Here is a 21,648-nt window from a genome sequence, read left to right on the forward strand (position 1 = left end):
AGAACAGAGAAAAGTGAGAGAGACCCGGGAAAGCCAGAAGCACCATGGAAAGCAGGTTGAAGAAAGAATCCCTCTTTCTTTCTTTGACCCATTTGAACCCTGACTAGGACCCTTATGTGAGGGTACCCTTCCGGGAGCTAGAAATAACATTTTCAAAATCGTTTTGTGGTGAAATATATTCATAGATTTGTATCTCATTTAATCTTTTGTAATGTCTGATCTTGTTAATTTGTTACTCTTAGGAAATCATGTTTTTACTGGACTCAGACTTAGAGGTAGAAGCCCGTAGCAGGTACAGCCTCTGTCTCTTGGCAGTCTGTTCCTGGCATTTTCCTTTGGCCTCGTTCATTCCCTTGGCCAAAAGTGTATCATATTCTGCAGGCTCGTCCTTAGTTTGCTTAGTATGCAGTTTCTTCAGAGCGATACACTGATGTTTGTGTCGCAGGAAACGTGGAGTAACAGGACACTGAATCGTGAGCACTTTGGTCCTGGGTTTCTTACCTTCTTTGCTCAGGGGCTTCCTTACGATACACTAGTAGGCATCATCTTCAGAGAGACTGAAAATTTGCAATTCTGCTAGTTCTTTTGGGCCCCAGGTGACAAGCCGCAGTAGTATTAGTCCAGGAATATCCTTCTCCCTTTTTTAAAAAAAATAATAACCAAGTTGAGAACACTCAGACTGGCGTCTGCAATGCAACCTTGAACAGATCTGTGCTCCTCTCTCCAGTTCTCCTTGGTCTATAACAGGAATGCCCCTTACCCAGTGGCAGGCAAGCACAGTTGTTTACTGGGCATCATTATCCCATTTTATACATGAAAAACAGAAGCAGAAAGAGAGATTCATTCCATAAATATTAGGTGCAAGATTTGAAACTATGTCTCTGCTGCCCCAGACCATGCTTCTTCCCCTACATGAAACAGCTGTCTTTAGATAAATATGCAGGGTTGGAACTAAGGCCTAAAACTCTGTTAAAACACTTCCCCAAATTCACACGGCTACTAAACAGCAAAGCTAGGATTGGAAACCAGTCTTTCTGACCCTAGGTCCTAAATTCTTAAGCACTTGGATGACTAGGATTTCTAAATCTTCTCATGTAGTTGGGTATCAATCTGGAGCTTAAATATATCCTGGGAAGGGGGTTACATAAATTTATAACTATTGAGGAAAGTAAAGGAAGAATTATTGGTCTTCCCAATTAAAATGAATCCTGTTGGCATACATGGCTCCCAGTATGCAGGTATAGATTAGGGAAAGAACCACGAGTCTCTGTGATCATTTCAGCCTGTGTGTGGGCACGGAGGACCTGGTACGCTGATAGAGACAGGGATACTGAGGTTAGGAGAAACATCTGGGTCTGATACCTGGTGAATGGACACAGGCAAGTCATCCCAATGTAGTGGAGTAGAGGATTCAGGGTCCAGTAAGATCAGAAACCAAGAATTAGAGTGAAAATAAAGCAAAAGTGATGACAGTAACCAAAGTTGAAGAGAATTATCTCTGTACTGTTTTGTAAACATTGTGTCTCCTACTTTGTGGGTGAAGAAATTGGGGTTGAGAAAATTTAGACATCTCGCCCAGTGCCAGAGTCAGAATGTGGCTGAACCAAGATTCAAACCCCAAGATGCCTGGCTCCTCAAGTAGCAAGATGAGGGCAAGGAGCTTTCAGGAGCAGGAGGGTTCAGGTTCATCTGGGCTATTAGGAAATTTACCAACACTCAGTGAAAGCAGAGGGCCAGTTGCCCTCAGCATGGCCTTACAGAGGAAGTGCTCAAAAGCCAGCATCCCACAACAGGCACATTCTGAGAGAGGAGAGAACACTTGTTTTTAAATAAAGCCATTTAAACCTCATGCTGTGAAGACAGGAGAACAAAGCAGTAGATTCTTTACTATCTTGGGGGAAATGCTCAAATAAACTATTCAGGCAAAGGGAAGAAGGAAGAAAGGAAGGGAGAGAGGGGAAAAGGGAGGAAGAGAAGAAAGAAGGAAAGGGGGGAGCGGAAGAGAAAGAAGTGAGGGAGGTGAAAGGGAGAATGAAAGGGGAGAAATGAAGGCAGAAAGGAAGAGATGGAGGGAGAGAGAGAAAAGAAAGGATAGAGGAATAAAGGAATTAAAGGAAAAAAGAGACTTTTAAAAGACTTGGAATCTACCACAAATTAGAACCCTCAGCAGTGAATCTATAGATAGCTGTCACTGAAGGTTATTTTTAGATAATGAAATTAAATACACCTTTTTATCTTCTGTGCCCCTGTAGATCAAGAGTTCTGGAGATCATGGTCCACAATACATATGCAATCTTGATAATTCTCCAAGGACTTAGAACAATACTGTGCATACAGTGGGTGTTGAATAAATAAAAGGTTGACATTGATTGATAGTCTCTTCCCTAAAGGAAATTGATCTCCAATTCAAATCTCCAGCATAACACTGAGCAAGGTTAATCTTCATATCCCCACAGATGGAGACTAATGGGATAGGCCTAAGTAGGCAGAAGTGCATCCGGAAACCAAATTGGGAAATGATAGCTATTGTCACCCAGGGAATTGCCAAAAGCGAATGTCACTCATGGCCCCCAGCTCCAATGTCTGAACATTTTTTATTCCCCATAGATATCAACAGACTGGTGAAAGAACACTTATACAAATGAAACACGCATATAAATAAAGTTTTAACAAATTCTTGAAAACTGACTTTAGCAAGTTGGTCACGAACAACTCTTAGTTATTCGCTTTTGAAAAATGGTAGCTGCTAAAATGCTGAAGGTAGGTGAAGGACAGTTCCTCCTCTTCATTCTCAAACTGAATCTCACACGAAATGCTGCCATACACACAGACAAGTATTTAAAAAACATACCTCAGCAAAGTGGCCCAGGACTTTGTAAACAAACATCCATTAGCAAGCTGACACTAAGTAGTTCATGCAACCCGCCCAGTAAATTTAAAGAAGTCCTAACTTTTGTCCTTTCAGGTGCTCCTCAATATCTTAGCCAGTCCACATATCTTAAACACCATTCATTTCACCAATGAGAGCCCATTTCTAATATCCAGTTGCCAGTTTCTCCAGTAAGAATCTATGTCAAATATTCACTATGCTGGTTAGCAAAACTACCGGTGTGGATAAGCGATAAGGATAAAAAACATGCCTTTAATAGTTACCTCTGAAGTGTGGCCTTTGTTATTTAATGTTAGATAACCACCCATGAAGTGTGGATTCCTATTTATAACAACTGCCCCTTGGGTAGAAAAGTGAGTACATACATTTATATTATACTAGCGTTGTGTTGAGTATTTTAAAGTATATAACAAGCAACATAACATAAATGATAAACCATTTTTAATATTTTCCTTTTCTCTTTAAAAATAATGATTTTAATAATTGGCAAATGAAGTACATTCCAATATAGACCCTAAATATATTCAATATTCTCTTCTTGAACGTGAGAATATAAAAGCAAAATTGCCTATTATTTATATACACACAAGAAAACCCAGCCACTCCCAGATAATTTCATACCCTGCAATATGACCAATATCCTATGTTGAGCAGCAACTTTCATGCTTGCCTCTTCAGCTGAGAGAGCGCACATCAGCTGGAGTCACTCTGCTTCCTAGTTTCTAGGTGTTTGGCTCAAACCCTGATTCCAAAGGCAACTCTGTTGTCCCACGTAAGACTGCAGTAAATACCAGGAGACGTTCAGTCTTAAGTCCCCTCAGGCTCTGGCAGGTACAAGAAGCTCCATGCCTGGACTCAGTGTAGTTCAGTTCCCAATATGTCCCAAACGTTTTTCTCAGCATCTTGACCCTAATACGGAAATTAGCTCCTTTCAACTGATTTTCAGAATATGCACACCTGCACTCTCTCCCTCCCTCACTCATTCACTCCCTTATTCAATGTCTTTACTAAAGGTTTGGCAAAGTTGAGGGCTTTATACCTCAAAATACAAAAATTTAAAATTTAACAGAAAACTACTTATTTTGGCTATTCTTTCGCAGAGACTGAGGTCCCACATCTGGTTGCTTTCTCGTCCCTGCCACAGTGGCGTTATTGGTTTCATGACATAGTAGTTACATTATTTGGTAGAGCAGGGTTAGTTACTTTTCTTCAAAGTCTCTCTTCCCTCACCCCCCGTGCTTTCAAATTTTGCACCATTGGGTGATTTGATTTTTCCAGTAACACATTTCAGAATTGGGAGGAGCAAAAAATGGCATTATAGTCACCATAACGGCCATTTTAAAGCCATATTATGTGTAAGAAAGAAATATCAGGAGCACTCAGATCATAGGACAATTATCTGGAAATTTTTTTTATTACTTTTTTGGCTGCGTTGGGTCTTTGTTGCTGTGGGCGGGCTTTCTCTAGTTGCGGCGAGCGGGGGCTACTCTTCGTTGCGGTGTGCAGGCTTCTCATGGCGGTGGCTTCTCGTTGCAGAGCATGAGGTCTAGGTGCGTGGGCTTCAGTAGTTGTGGTTCGCGGGCTGTAGAGCGCAGGCTCGGTAGCTGTGGCGCACGGGCTTAGTTGCTCTGCGGCATGTGGGATCTTCCCGGACCAGGGCTCGAACCCGTGTCCCCTGCATTGGCAGGTGGATTCTTAACCACTGCGCCACCAGGGAAAACCTTTTTTTTCTTTTTCTTTTGGCTAGAAATTTCTAATACAACTTTTCTAACTTTCATTCTGTGAATCATTAACACAAGAACTGTTAGCCAGCAAGGGTCATTTTTCCATTCTTCTCTTCTAATGGAACCATACATTATTATGTTTCCCACATCTAGTTTTATGATTTGTAACCTTTCTTTAGTTTTCTACAGAAGAAAATATTATTTTATTTCCTACATGAACGAGATCTTACTCTCCCAGAGACAACTTTTCTCATTCTATTTGACTCTCTGAAGATGAAACTCTCGGAAGATGAAAAACTGACCCTTTGAGATTATAAACATAATCCAAGGATATGTTTATATTCCCCCTGAGGTCTGAATTGTAAGGAGATAGAGAAAGAGGCTGACGTATTTATTCCGGATAAACTTCTCATGTTTGTTCCCTTTATTGTTATAAAAAGATAAATCTGGGCTCTATTTGCCTATTCAAATGCAAATTAGGGAAATGTGGGCCCTAGTGCCTTCTGATGCCTGAGTATGTGGAGATCAGAGAGCTTGAACTTAGGTAGCATGGGCAGGTATGTTTGCTTCCAGAGCAGTCCTGTCCAGGTGCCTGCGAGAAGTTTGGGGCATGTGGGCTGCCAAGAACTGCACTTTTGTCCATGTAGAAATATATGTTTTGTGAAGGATAAGCAGCAGTGAAATAGCAAATCCATACGAGCAGTACTTCTCAAACTTTAATGTGGAAAGGAATTACCTGAGCTCTTACTAAGATACAGTTTCTGACTCAGCATGTCTAGGGTGGGGCTGAGATTCTTTCTAACCAGCTCTCCGGCAATGTCAATGCTACTGGTCCAAGTTGCAAGATGTTAGAGGGACTTCCCTGGTGGTGCAGTGGTTAGGAATCCGCCTGCCAGTGCAGGGGACACGGGTTTGAGCCCTGGTCCGGGATGATCCCACAGGCCGCGGAGCAACTAAGCCCATGCACCACAACTACCAAGCCTGTGCTCTAGAGCCCATGAGCCACAACTACTGAGACCATGTGCCACAACTACTGAAGCCCACGTGCCTAGAGCCCGTGCTCTGCAGCGAGAGAAGCCACTGCCATGAGAAGCCCGCATACCGCAACGAAGAGTAGCCCCAGCTTGGCACAACTAGAGAAAGCCCGTGCGCAGCAACAAAGACCCAATGCAGCCAAAATTAAATAAATTAAAAAAAAAAAAATGTTAGAGACAGTGAAGTACTCATATGAACTCCAGAGGACATTCTAAATACAAGATTTGAATTTTATTTCAGTGGTACTAAGGACCTCATAAGTATATATTCTTTTAAATGTCTGAATAAAGTGATACTATTTTAAATTTCCTTTTTGTGGAAGTATTGGGCTGGCCAAAAAGTTCGTTCAGGTTTTTCCGTAAGATGTTACAGAAAAACCTGAACGAACTTTTTGGCCAACCCAATAACTATGAGTAGATTATGCTTCATGGGTTTTTCACAAAGCCATTTAACCACCATCCAGACCAAGAAAGAGAATATTACCAGCATCCCAGAAGCCTCACCACACCCGTGTCTAAATCACTATTTTCCCCCTCCTCCTTCTCAAACCAACCTTACTCTTACAAGCAGAGATTAGTTTTATCTGCTGTAAACTTTACGTAAACAAAATTGTGCAGTAAGTACTCTTTTGTTTCTAACTTTATTCACCATTATTTTTGTGATATTCATCTACCTTATTATAGGTAGTTAGTTGTTTCTCATTCCTCTCTACCAGAGTCAACAAACTTTTTCTTTAAAGAGCCAGGTAGTAAATATTTTCAGCTTTGGCTGTCACATGGGCTCTGGTAAAACTACTCAACTCTGCTGCTGTAGCATGAAAGCAGCCCCAGATGATACACAGATGAATAGACCTGGCTCTATTCCAATTAAGCTTTATTTTCAAAAGCAAGCATAGGTCAGATTTGGCCTGTGGGTCATAGTTTACTGACCCCTACTCTATTGCAGTCCATTGTAAGTATTTATTACAATTTCTCTCTCCATTTTCTTCTTAACGAGTATACTAGTTTCTATTGCTGCTATAATAAATTATCACAAATTTAGCAGCTTAAAACAATACAAATTTATTATCTCCCAGTTCTGTAGGCCAGAAGTCCAGGTGGGCTCAACTAGTTCCTTTCTTCCAGGTCCTATAAGGCTGAAATAAAAGTGTTGGCTGGCCTGGGATCTTATCCAGAGGCTCTGGGAAAGAAATTGCTTCCTATTCATTCTGGTGGTTGATAGAAGATTGTCCCTTTTAATTGCAGGACTGAGGTCCCTGTTTCCTTGCTGGCTGTCAACTGGAAGTTTCCTTTAGTTCTTCCAGGTCACTCTTTAGTCCTTGCACATGGCCCCCTCAATCTCAGAGCCAGCAACAACACATCAAATCCTTCTCACACTTGGAATATCTCTTCTAGAAGCTGCATTGTTTTACGTTCCACATTTAAATGTACAGTTTTCCTCAACTGATTTAGGATATGGTATAAGGGAATGCTGAAGAATAATTCTTTCTTCCATGTGGCTATCCAATGACCCAGCACTATTTAGTGATAGTACTGCCCTTTCTCCACTGCTCTGTGGTGTCAAATTGTCATCAATCAGTGGCCATGTATATGTGAGTTTATGTTTGGACTACTTGTTCCATCGATCTGGTTCTCTATCCTTACACTGCTAATGACTATAGCTTTATTACAAGTGGATATGATAGTGTAAGTCTTGGCATTTTGTTCTTCAAGATCATGAGTCTGACTGAGTTTGATCTGAGACTGATTTTGATTGGCATGTGCTACCTGGTAGGGAGTTTGTAAGGGTGGCCTCCATCTGCCTCTAACCACTGAAACTACCAATGCTTACTGTAAAGAACTAGGATTCACTGTATGAATTACTTGGCTATGGTCAGTTTGCTATGCATTGCTAGGTAATTTTGTACTTTATCCTAAAGGCAAAAGGAGGCAGTAAAACAACTTAAGCAAGCAATTAGAGTTTTTATTGCTTTTTAATAAAGAAGTTAGATGAGACCATGAGTTTCATGGTTAAATCTTGTTTTAAACAAATATAATAACAATCATAAAGAAGATGGGTGGTGAATCTGGAGTTTATTGAAGTGGTCAGAGCTAGAGATGACAGGGCCCTGAGACAGGCCTGTGACAATCGTTGTATAGAGAAAGTGGTAGATGTGAGAAAGATTTAATGGATGCTACTTGGAGATCAATTACATCTAGGGTGTTGACTCCATTGATAAGGGACATAATACCTAGCAAGGCTACTGACAAAGAATTCTGGAAAAATTATGTATAAGGATAATGGGTTGAGTATTGCGCATGTTGAGATTAAGTTGCCTGCAACCTATCTAAATGGGAACATTTATCAGAGAGAAATAGGGGCTGGTGCTTGGCAGAGAAATCAAAGCTGGAAATAGATTTGGGGGAGTTTTCTGTATTTAGATGGTAATTGGAGCCATGATTGAATCAGACCATCCAGAGAATGTGTACAAAACAAGAATAAAAGAGTATTATGGATAGAATCTTGGTGATTGCACCATCTATAAGGCATACTAAAAAAGGGAAGGGGGGCAATGATTTGTTGTAAAAGTAGGAAGGGAATCAGGAACAAATAATAATCTTAGATCTACCTCATGTTACAACTAACTCTTCAATCACAGAATTATTTCCATCTCAAAATAATAGAGACACAGATGTAGAGAACAAACCTATGGACACCAAGGGGAGAAAGCAGGGGGTAGGGGTGGTGGTGGTGGGATGAACTGGGAGATTGGGATTGACATATATACACTAATATGTATAAAATAGATAACTAATAAGAACCTGCTGTATAAAAAAAAATGAAATTCAAAATATATATATATATTGCACAGAAAAATATTGATCTTATCTTTGTCCTTTTCTGTAAGAATCCATCAAAATAGTGTTTTCTACAGTTGAAGCATTAACTATAATGTTAATCAAATTATATTACTATATCAGAGATTAAACTGAGGAAGTCATTCAGAAATAATAATTTTCATGATGCAGCGAGGTAGCCTCATTTTAATTAAAAACAAGTAATGACAGAGAAGTGGAAGGGAAAAAGTCTCAGCTGGAATCGAGTGCTTAGGATTACAAAGAATAAAGGAAATTTTCCTTGGAGCATGGAGATGGTTAAGGTGAGGTGATTAAAATGAGAGGAATTTGGTGTATCCCTATCTTCAATCCAGGGTTCTATTTGCATGCACTGGTTAGACATTGGATATGTCCAGCTTCTGATGATGAGGCTGGGAGTTCCTAGTCATCTCTCTGAAGTTCCTAGCAGGGCCCATACAATGAGATACCTGAGATGTGGATAATAGTGAAAAGCAAGGCATGCTGGGACAGGAAAGCCACTCTCCCAAGCCAGCTGTCCTCAACCTGTGAAGAGTCTGTTGCCCTCGGGGCTCTTGAACACAACAACCAAAGGCCATTGGTTCATAGGTTCCATGTTCATTTCATCCAGTAAAGGAGTTGCTTCATCCACAGGGCAGCAAAACAATATAAAATTAGAGGAGGGAATCAAATCAATAGTCAGTCCAGCAGGAGACAGTGTGTGTTCTCATTTGAGCTGTTAGCAGGTGCACTGGGTGAATACAGATAAGTTGATAAATGGCTGATTCGATAGACTGGTAGCAAACACATGCTTTGCCAGAGATGACTTTTTAAGTCACCATACATCAAACAGACAGTGTCAGCCTTTGAGGATAAACCTGTGAAGCCTTGTTGTGCTCTTTGAACTACCTCTGAGACCGGAGACTGAAAAGGGGCTTGAGTATTCCTCTGAATCCACTGGGAGGATTGAAAGCTTCAAAGAGGAGAGCCATCATATCCAAGGGGAAATATACTGATTGAAGGAACCAGTGTGAAATAGTCTTTAATAATTACCAGAAAGCTGGAATCGACTAGTGTTTTGCTGAGCTATATTTTATCTTTATTGGATTAACTGTGACACAGTAGGTTATGTCAAAGGGAATCTGCATGAATATTAAAAGTAAATGTGGTGTGAATAATAGATAACTTACATTAGATGCACCAGCATGCAGTAATTTTTATTCACCTACATAATTAGATTAAAACAAATCTGCTGAATAAAATACATTGTCTTACTATAATCTGGCTTGAAAACATCCAAAAGTTATGGCCATAAGGATGTTTGCTGGTATTTTACATATAAATACATAATTCACCCTAAGAAATGTTTTCCAAAAGGTTCCTGGTAGTTAACAAGAGTAGGTGATTGTAAACATCAATATTCTTACTGGTCTAGTAAGAAATGCCCTTAAGGTCAAATTAAGACTCCTACAATGTTGATACCAGAATAAAACAACCAACATGCAAGTTTTATGTTCACCTCTGGGAAATGAGCTGTATTTCTCTTTTGGGCTGGGAAAACTGGCATTAAGATTTTTCTGGTAGATCTCAATCCTCCTGGTCTTCACACTGGTATCTTCTCATCTCCCACCCTCATCTGCCCAGATGCCGTTTGCCATTGCTGAAGAAATTCAGCTAGAATCTGTTGTAACAGGAGGTGGGTTACAACACTATCTAATTTCACCCAACTCTGGATGCTGGGGACTCCCTCATCCACCTCTCTCTGCTCCTTTAGGCTTCTGAATATCCTGGGCTATTGAAAAAGAGAGTGTCCACGTAGGGACGTTTGAATGTGGCTCAGCAAAGTCTATGGGAGGCGTGGGCATCACTTCTGTGGGATGATGCACAGGCAATATGCCGGCAGATACAGACAGAAGGCCCTCCCCAGAGGGCCGTGTGGCTCATCAGGCAGGTGACAAGTGGGGTGTACTCTCATGTTGATGAATGGGCTGCCGGTCCTAGCTGGTTCCTTACAGCTCTGTGGCACTGGCAAGAGATGATGTTGGGCTCTTTCTGCTGATCCTGCTTTCCTCCGTATGATGCTCAGGTGCCACTTCCCTCCCTCATCCAGCTCCTCTTCCCCTTTCTCAGTCCAGCGCACCTTGGCTAAGGTGGCCACATTCCCTGATTTGCCTGGGTCGTGTCCTGACTTGCTCATTTGGTGCAAGCATAATGAATAATAATGCCCCTTTTCATTCTCAGCAGTGACCCATTTGGACATTAAGTTATGTGGTCACCCTAGTCTCGTCCAGTCTTGCTGGGGAGGTCATTGTCTGAGGCCCCCAGTCTTCTCTTGCAATCTGTTGTTACAGCACAAACTTGATTCCTTGCCTCCTTCAGGGCATTGTGCTTGGGTTCTTAAAAACCTCTTTTTATCTCCACAAAATCAGCTCCTGCAAACAAAAAGTTTGGCTGTGCAAGTAGGTTTCTGGGGCTGGCTTCACAAGCTTATTTTGAAGTCCAAGATGGAACATTAACTGCTTTGTTCCCTCTTTATATTCCTGCCACGCTAATTCTCCTTGAGGCAATGTAGATGGCTGATGACTGAAAGCGTCATATACAGAAAAGTCCAGAAAAGAAACCCCAAGGGTTTATGTGAAAAGTTATTTTCCCACCATTCTCCCACTTCCAAGTCCCCAGTTGCAACTTGCAATCTCAAGATATTCTTGTCACACCTTCTGTGCCTGGTGTAAGTTTTGTGGAAAAAATAATAAGCGCTATTAATTATTGAGTGTGTACTAGCATCCAGCACACAGGTTACCTCATGCACTTGCAACAATCCCCTAAGGAGGCTATTATGCTCATTATCCCATTTAACAGAGAAGTTAACTCACCTGAACAAGGCTATACAGCTCGTAAGTGGTTGAGCCAGAGGTTAAGCCTGGGCAATTTGACTCCAGAACTCAGGCACTTAAAACAAAAAGCACTCCTAACGACACAAAGCTTGCAGATCTATAACTTGGCAGATTAATTAAAATACAGTATAAACTTCTGTTCCTAAGAAAGAGGAGGGTATGGGAAATGCTGTCAGAAACCCGTTTTCAATTGTGTAGTTTCCCCCAAATGACCCCCAAATCCTCCCAATAGCAGCTTCCAAACGGACCTTTGCCTATCTTCTTCTGACAGGATGGGCCAAAAGTCTTCCCAAGAATTGCTCTCTTCTCATAATTATTCACATCTGTGTGCCTTTCAGCTCAGAGACAAGTTCCCTGCACGGAAAGGGTCAATGGAGGCGCTGTTTGGTTAAAAGCAACAGCAAGTCCCTCCCTCCAAAGGCAGGGTGTCAGTGTATAACGTGGCACCTGAGCTCCACCTACTGTGCTTCTTGAGGTTGCTCTAAACACCAGAGCCCAGCTGGCCCAGAACCGAGACCCGCTCAGCTCCCAGGTGCCTGCAGTCAGCTCTGAGGACCCTACTCCCTAAACAGCCATCAGAGAGGCTGCCAAGATCACACAGGCTGCATTCTCCCGCAGCTTCTCACAGGAAGTGAGAGACGAAGGGAATCACGACAGAGGTAGAATCTGCAAATGTACCTAGATGCATGTATTTAAAAGGATGACTAATAACAGATGAATATGGTCTAGAAATCTAATTCACCATGTATATGTGTCAGAGCAGAAATCATTTAAGCTAGTCTCTCATGAGAGTTCATATAGTACATAAATAGAATAACTAGCCGTTATAAATGTAGAGTGCTTTGGGATTGTCAAAGCAATCACCCTGAAATTACCCCAGCGATACCTAATCTCCATTATATAGTCAATATGCGCGTGGACCTATATTGATAAGATGGAATTAATCTCTCAAATGCAAGGCTGTTTTCACCCTGTTTGAGTTAGGTGTTTTTCAGTGATGGATGAGGTCAAACCACGACCGGCCGAATTTGTCAGAATTAACACAGGTGTTCCTACATGTGGTGTTTGGGTTGTGATTCTCATTTGTGGCTTTTATTGTTCCCTTCTCAACATTCCACCACAGTGGCAGATGTTTCCTGAGTGTGCACCCCTTGTATTGCTTTACATCCCTTTGCAGAATGATACTGGGTCAGGGCCTCTCATGAGGCAACAGCTAGTGAATCTGTTATAAATTTTTTTCCCTTGATCAATGTAATGTATGCACGTAGTAGGAAATCAAATAGAAGAGACTGGCTTATAAAATACAGCAAGAGTCTATCACCTCACAGCTTCCCACTGCACTCTCCAAGGGCAGTAACATTTCTGTTTCTAGGTTTTTTGAGCATTAGACATGGGTCTGACTAATTTGTTTTTAGGGCTAATTTTTGATGTACAAACTTTACATCAATTTAACTTCCTGATATGATTGAAAAGGGTACTCTTTAATATGATCTTCCACACCCTCTTTCCCTTCTCTCAATTTTTAATGGTTATCTCACTATTTTTTAGTGCTGCTAATAGTTACTTTTGAAACTGCAAATGAAATTTGTAGCCCCTGATTTCATGTTCTGTACATTTTTGAAAACGTGGACTGAATCCCCAGAATTGTAAAATAAGAATTTTTAGTGCATGTGTCCTTCCCACTCCCTCACCCCATCCTTCCACCTCCCAATCTTTTTTAAACATTTAACTGCAGCTCTTATTTTGACTACAAGTTGATTTCACAAGTTTACAGCCACTTGTAAAATATACAAATATTGCTCACCGTGAAGTCAAAGCGCACGCTAGAGTTAAATTTCATTGTCTGCACTTCCTATAACATCACACCTCCCTCCATCATTTGAATCACCATGATCCTAGTATCAAAGTCACTGGTGAAATATCTCCTTTCTTTCCCTCTAACAGTAAATCAAAACCATGCCATATTTTGGGTTGTTTTATATTTGGGCCATGAGTGGACTTTTTTCCTGTCATTTCTTATTGCCTTTCTTTTTTTTATAGTAGAAAGAAATATATCCCTTCATTACGTGCCAAATGTTTGGCAGGCTCTCATTCTTTTACTTGATATACATCCCTATCTTTTGAAGATAGTTTACTTGGCTCCCACTAACCCCATGTTCTAATTTGGACTTGCTGCTTTGTATACCAACTACTTTAGCTACTGTCTTAGTATTTCCTTTTATTGGATTCATGATTTCAACAAGTTCCTTCCTTTGGGTGCTAGAGTATATCCTCAAGTAATTTTCTTAGATATGGTGAATACGAAGTAAACTTCCTGAGTTCTTGCATGTTTGGAATGCTTTGGTTTTGCTCAGAATGTGACTCGTTGTGGGTTGGGGTTTTTTTGCTCATTTGTGTTTTGGGGTTTTTCTATTCATGCTGCTTATTGGTTACTGGACTCCATAGCTTTGGGACTTTTTGTCCTCTTATTTCTTTAATACTTTCCTCTATATTCTCTCTGCTTTCTCTCTGGATATCCTATTAGAGGCTTGAACTCCTGGACTGATCCTCCACATCTTTTATTATTCCCATAGTATTTTCTTTCTCTTTGTCTTTTTACTCTACATTCTGGAATCTTCCAATTTTTCTGTTAAATGTGTTATTATAGCAATCATGTTTCAATTTACAAGAGTATTGTGTCTTCTCTTATTGTTCATTTCTTAGCAGCCTGTTCATGTTTTATAGCTGACATCCCATTTTGACTCTCTGAGAATCCCAATCACATTTTTTTCAAGTTTTTTTTTTAATTGAAATGTTTATTGAGATAACTGGGATTCATATGCAGTTATAAAATACACAGAAATCCCAAGCATACTTTACCCAGTTCCCACTTCCCCCCCCAAATTTGCAAAACTGCAGTATAATATCACAGTCAGGATATTGACAATACACTCATCTTATTCAGATTTCCCCGGTTTTGACTGGACTCATATATGTGTGTATGTGTATTTAGTTCTATCGTTTGTGAAGGTTTGTGTATTCTTTACCACAGTCGAGGTACTAAGCAGTTCTGTTACCACAAGGATCCTTCATGTTGCCTTTTTATAACCTCCCACCTCCCTCGCAGCTCCCTTCATCTCTACTTGACAACCATTCATCTGTTCTCTATTTCAATAATTTTGTCACTTTAAAATGCTATATAAATTAAATAGTATATTATGTAACTTTTTGGGATTTGCATTTTTCACTCAGCATGAATTACCTGGAAATTCATCCAAGTTGTTATGTGTATTGATATTTTGTTCTTCTTTATTTTTGAGTAGTATTCCATGATGTGCATGTAACACAGTTTAACCACTTACCAGCTAAAGGACATCTGCGATGTTTCCAGTTTTTGGCTATTATGAGTCAAACTGCTATGAATGTTCATGTACAGGTTTTGTGTGAACATATATAAATACCCAAGAGTGCAATTTCTGGGTCATATGGCAGATGCATATTTAGTTTCATAAGGAACTACTGCCACTATTGCAAAGTAGCTGTGCCATTGAACATTACCACCAATAATGTACAAGTGATCTGGTTTTCTCCGTATCTTCACCAGCATTCTAGGTTATCACTACTTTCTTATTTTAGCCTCTCTGATAGGTGTGTAGTGATATCTCATTGTACTTTTAATTTGAATTTCCTTCATGGCTAATGATGAATATCTTTTCATGTACTTATTTACTATCTGTATATTCATGTCAGTGAAGTGTCTCTACATATCTTTTGCCCATTTTCTCACTGGGTTCTTTGGGTTTTTTGGGGTGGGAGTTCTTTATATATTCTAGATATTAGTTCTTTATTGGATATGTGGTTTCCAAAAATTTCCCCCAGTCTGTAGTTTGCCTTTCCAGCCTCTTTACATGGGCTATTGCAGAGCAAAAGTTTTAAGTTTTAATGAAGTCGAATTTATGGTTTTCCTTTTCCCTCCCTTTTTTCATGCTTTTGCTGTCAAGTGTAAGAAATTTCTGCCTATCCCTAGATCCCAAAGATTATTACCTATGTTTTCGTTTTCTAAAAGTTTTATAGACTTACATTTTACATGTAAGTCTATGATTAATTTTGAGTTAATTTTTGTAAAAGATATGAGGTTTTAGTCGAGGTTTAATTTGTTGTCTATGAATGTCCAGTTGCTCCAGTACCATTTGTTGAAAAGGCCATCCTTCCTTTAGTGAATTGCTTTTGGTTCTTTGCCAAAATCAATTGGGCATATTTGTGTGGGTCTATTTCCGGGTGCTCTTTTCTGTTCCATTGATCTATGTGTCTATCCCTTTGTCAATACCATGCTCTCTTGGTTATGTAGCTATATATAGCAAGACTTAATATGTGATAGAGTGACTCCGCCCACTTTTTCCTTCTTTGTCAAGGTTGTTTTAGCTATCCTGGGGCTTGTGCCTTTCCATATAAATTTTAGAACAAGCTTGTCTATGTATATAGAAACCCTAGCTGGGATTTTTATATAAATTGCATTAAACTGAGATTAATTAGAGGAGAATTGACATCTTTACTATGTCAAGTCTTCCAATTCATGAACACTGCATGTCTCTCCATTTATTTAGGTCTTCCCTGATTTCTTTTACCAGGATTTTGTAATTTTCAGCATACAGATCCTATATGTGTTTTGTTACATGTATACCTAAATATTTTAATTTCTTTGCAGTGATTGTAAATTGTATTGTCCTTTTCATTTAGGTTTCTATATGCTCATTGTAGTATACAGAAATAGGATTGATCTTGGTACATGTTGATCTTGTATACTGTGACCTTGCTGAACTTATTTATTAGTTCTAGGTGTTCTTTTATAGATTCTTTGAAATTTTACATATAGACTATCATGTCATCTGCAAAAAGAGACAATTTTATCTCTTCCTTTTCAACCTAAATGCCATTTACTTTATTTTCTTGCTTCATTTCAGTAGCTAGAACTTCCAGTACTATGTTGAATAAGAGTGGTAAGAAAGAACATCCTTGCCTTATTCTTTATCTTAGAAGGCAAGCATTCTATCTCTCGTCATGATATTAATTGTAGGTTTTTTGGTAGATGCTCTTTATCAAGCTGAGGTAATTTCCCTCTATTCCTAACTTGCTGAAATTTTTATATCATTAACATGTTTTGAATTTTGTTAAATTTTTTTTTCTGCCTTAATTGAGATGATCATATGCATTTGCTTATTTAGCTTGTTGATATGGTAGATTGATTAATTTTTGAATGTTGAATCAGACTTGCATACCTGGAATATATCCAACTTGGTCATGGTGCATAATTCTTTTTATATATAGTTAGATTCAACTTGCTAATAAGTTGTTGAGGATATTTGCATCTCAGTTCAGAAGAGATATTGGTCTATATTGGTCTTCAATCATATATTTTTTAAGTTCTATTCTGTTACCTGTACATTTTCTGTTTTATAACTACTTATTTATTTTTGTCTTTCCTCTTCCATGCTTCAGGATTTCTTAAATGTCTAGTGATTCTTAATTTTCCATTCATTAAAGTATGGGTATCAGGAAGCCAATAAGAAGTTCCATGTAGGTAGGTGGGGCTCCTCTACTTCACTTTACAATGTACAGGCAGAGAGCGAGTCATCAGTACACAAAATATTATTAAAAACTTTCTCAAGGACAGAAGACTATTGAAAAACTCAAAAACAAAGCAGAGCAGAGATGCTCGCCCTAGACTACACACAAGGAGATCTGCTTGCTGATTAGAAGGAAGATGATAACAGCAGCAAAAACCCTGAGAGGTATAAGCTACAACAAGTGAAATGGAAAGGACAGGTGAGAAGTGGTAATGAACACACAGGATTATTTCAAGTTCTATATTTGGAATTGTCCAATTATTCTACCTCTTTCCTTGTTGTCTTCTGGGGTTTTTGGTTTTATTGACAGATAAGGTCTTTTCTAAGTAAGTTGAAAATATGATTGGCAGAAGTTAGGGCCACTATCTTAGTACCAGGGCTCAAGAAAAAAAATCTTGCTTCATTCCAGGTTTTGTAGATATCGAGATATTAAATGATTGTCTCCTAGATCAGCGGTCCCTAACCTTTTAGGCACCAGGGGCCAGTTTTGTGAAAGACAATTTTTCCACGGATGGAGTGATGGTTCAGGCGGTAATGTGAGCGATGGGGAGCAGCAGATGCAGCTTCGTTCGTCCGCTCGCTCGCCCGCCGGCCACTTACCTCCTGCTGTGCGGCTCAGTTCTCAACAGGCTACAGACCAGTACGGGGCCATGGCCCGGGGAGTTGGGGACCCCTGTCCTAGATTATACACTCATGTTTTCAGGTTGTTATTCTGAGTCAAAATCTAGTAGAATATGTTATAAAATTTATTTTAGGAAATATGAATCAATCCCAATGCTTGAAGAGAATGGTAGAACTTTTATGCAGTTTTTCTCTTTATAGAAAGAGTAAGAAACATCCCTCTGATTTTGAAAACACTAACCAATTGGTAAACTCTTCCACTTCCTCATCTATAAAGAACATAATACTTAAAACTTTAGCTTTAATCTCGGACATGAAGTCCCCCCCCCTTCCATTCTCACCTTTGTGAATCTAGTTCCATAAGGCTGGGTACTGCCTGGGATAGACAGCTAGGGCAATCCAAGCTTCAGCCAAAGGCAGAATGGGAACTCAGGTGAGGAATGTAATGAAACTTGAAAAAAGCCAGCAGCAAGGTTATCAAGCACCAAAAACTTCATCCCTCAGGTAGGTTCACAGGGCAGGCAGGAGACAAAGATGCAATGCCTTTTTTTAGATGAAAAGTTTCTCTATGGCCAAGCAAAACCCTGTAATAGCTTTGGGTATGTTTCAAAGAGCAGTGCTCTCGGAGATTAGAAGGGGGTCCTCAGATGTCATCACTATCATTGCTGACAGATAATCTGATTGAGTACTTCCAATGGCAGGGAAGTCAGTACAGTAGGAGATTGCTCATATTACCAGAAAATACGTCTTCCGTAAATAGTTCAACACATATAACTCCCTAAAATAAAAGTGGCTGTATGCCTTGGTTTGCCCAGAGCAATTCTAGGTTATACCTACCATCCCGATACGACTATTAAGTGTGTACCCTTTCATACTCAAAAGTCTCCTGGTCATCTACCTACAATTGCTATATTTTAGTTCTAGTTTCGTCCCTGAAACTACAAGAGGTTCTCCATATATAAGGATAATCAGTACTCAAAAAAGAAGACCACTTAGAGGAAATCCACTTAAAGTGGAAACCAAAATCTCATGGTGAAAAGTGAAAAAAGTGTTTTGATTGGGCCAGCACTTTGAAAATGAAACTTAAAAGTATAGAAAAAAGTGTATTTATCTTATACCTCTAATAAAATTTAGCTGAGAATTGTATCTATAAGCTAGAATTAGTTTTTCTCAAGAGGTAAAAAAAAAATGTTTAGAGATATGAAATATTGATAGAATGTTTGTAACGTCATATCTTACTTTTTACAATATTACTATAATTTTTATAAACATACATACTCATTTTCAAGGGTTTCTCTTAATCCTTTATCATACTAATTATTCTTGTTTGAAGTACCAATAGAGCCATCTTTGCAAACTTACCTTCTTTACTCTTCATTTGGACAGCCATGTTTTTCAATGACTTTGAATGGAATCTAGTAGTTCTCCAAAATCACTTTCATCAACTCTATGAAATCCTGCATGGTCTGCAAGATAATTTGCAGTTTCCCCATGCAGTAAATTTACATTGATTTCCACTGTATTATTAACAATTTATCAACATCAGACAGTGTGGGAAAATAAAAATATTTTGATGTGCTAGGTATGGTTATACATCCATATGGAGCAGTAAAGGTGTTTTATATCTGTGGTTTTAAAATGGTGGGAACTTGATTAATTAAGATTCAGATGTGTGTTCTGTCTCTAACAAAAACAATGATATTAAATACCATTTTGAACATTAACTATATATTAGGCTCTGTGTTAGGCAGTGTGGATACAGAACTGAATATATATTCCTTGATGTCAGCAAACAACTTAAAAAGCAAAAAAATGAAAAGACAAAGATCTAGATAAGCAAAATGCAATGGGATCTACAGGTTAATCAGAAATGTCCTAGTAGGTGGGATATTTGTCAAATGAGTAGAGTTGGTCATGCAAAAATGTGGGTGGGGAAGGAAGCACCAGGCAGAGAGAGCAAATGACCTGTGTGAAGTTTTTCAAAGATGTAAATAGCAGGGCACTTTCTGAAAACTGTATTGAAATTTTTTCAAAAATGGACAGAGCATTGCATGCAAAGGAACAGTGCCAAGGAATGGCACTAGTGAGAGTGTCAAGACCAGACACTGATTGACCCAGTAAGTGCAACAGAATAAAACCAAGCTATTGTGGCTGAAATTCAACTGAGAAGAATTGCACTGAAAATAATTAAGAAGGAGCAGCCCACCCAATCAGGATCACCCTAATCACCCTAATTACCAACCCTAAACTGAGACACATTCTTAAAATCCTCTAACCCAGTGTTTTTTCTTGGTATATATTATGCTGCTTTCATACTAGTAATATGTTGGCTTAACAAAAAAGAGCTTTTGTGGGTATAAATTCATGCAAAACAAGACAGATAGACAGATACAGATAGACAAAAAAGGTAGACAGAAAGATAAAGTCATTTTTTTTGCACACAAAAGATTTCCAAATACTCCATTTTGTATTTCTTTATTTTCTAACACCTGCAGAGTGCATTCATAGTCTTTGATTATTTCCAAATCTTTTTTAAAATAAATATTTATTGAGAACCTACTAATTTCTATGAACTATGCTAGGTTGGGAATACTAAGATGAATATGATAAGCTCCCCTTTCTACTGAAAGCCTTTTTAAAAATTTTTATTGACATATAGTTGATATACAATGTTGTGTTAGTTTCAGATGTACAGCAAAGTGATTCAGTTATACATATATATGTATATATATTCTTGTTTGACATTCTCTTCCATTATAGGTTATTAAAAGATATTGATTATAGTTTCCTGTGCTATATAGTAGGTCCTTATTGGTAATCTATTTTATATATATAGTAGTGTGTATATTTTAATCCCAAACTCCTAATTTATCTCTCCTCCCCTGCTTTGATAACCATAAGTTTCTTTTCTATGTCTGTGGGTCTATTTCTGTTTTGTAAATAAGTTCATTTGTATCATTTTTTTACATTCCACATATAAGCGATATCATATGATATTTGTCTTTCTCTGTCTCACTTACTTCACTCAGTATGATAATCTCTAGGTCCATCCATGTTGCTGCAAATGGCATTATTTCATTCTTTTTTATGGCTGAGTAATATTCCATTGTATATACGTACCATGTCTTCTTTATCCATTCATCTGTCGATGGACATTTAGGTTGTTTACATGTCTCGGCTATTGTAAATAGTGCTGCAGTGAACATTAGGGTGCCTGTATCTTTTCAGGTTATTGTTTTTCTGGATATATTACAGGAGTGGGATTGCAGGATCATATGGTAGCTCTGTTTTTACTTTCTTGAGGAACCTCCATACTGTTCTCCATAGTGGCTATACCAATTTACATTCCCACCAACAGCGTAGGAGGGTTCCCTTTCCTCCACACCCTCTCCAGCATTTATTATTTGTAGACTTTTAAAATTTTTTATTTTATATTATAGTTGATTAACAATGTTGTGTTAGTTTCAGGTGTACACCAATTTCATTCAGTTATACATATACATGTGTCTATTCTTTTTCAAATTCTTTTCCCATTGAGGTTATTATAGAATATTGAGCAGAGTTCCCTGTGCTATATAGTAGGTCCTTGCTGGTTATCTATTTTAAATATAGCAGTGTGTACATGTCAATCCCAAACTCCCAATCTATCTCTCCCTCTCATTCTTCCCCCCCTGGTAACCATAAGTTTGTTCTCTAAGTCTGTGACTCTGTTTCTGTTTTGTGAATAAGTTGATTTATATCATTTTTTTTAGATTCCACATGTAAGTCATATCATATGGAATTTGTCTTTTTTCTCTTTCTGACTTACTTCACTTAATATGATAATCTCTAGTTGCATCCATGATGCTGCAAAAGGCATTATTTCATTCTTCTTTATGGCTGAGTAATATTCCATTGTATATATGGGCCACATCTTCTTTATCCATTCATCTGTCAATGGATATTTAGGTTGCTTCCATGTCTTGGCTATTGTAAACAGCACTGCAATGAACATTGGGGTGCATGTATCCTTTTGAACCATGTTTTTCTCTGGATATATGCCCAGGA

General features: G+C 38.8%; 1 pseudogene; it reads right to left on the minus strand.

Moving 5' to 3' along the window:
• Nucleotides 1–238: 238 nt before the first annotated feature.
• On the minus strand, nucleotides 239–10,680 carry LOC118896383 (annotated as a pseudogene).
• Between the last annotated feature and the right edge of the window lie 10,968 nt (nucleotides 10,681–21,648).

This window comes from Balaenoptera musculus, chromosome 6, assembly GCF_009873245.2.
Source record: "Balaenoptera musculus isolate JJ_BM4_2016_0621 chromosome 6, mBalMus1.pri.v3, whole genome shotgun sequence".
Classification (NCBI taxonomy): domain Eukaryota; kingdom Metazoa; phylum Chordata; class Mammalia; order Artiodactyla; family Balaenopteridae; genus Balaenoptera; species Balaenoptera musculus.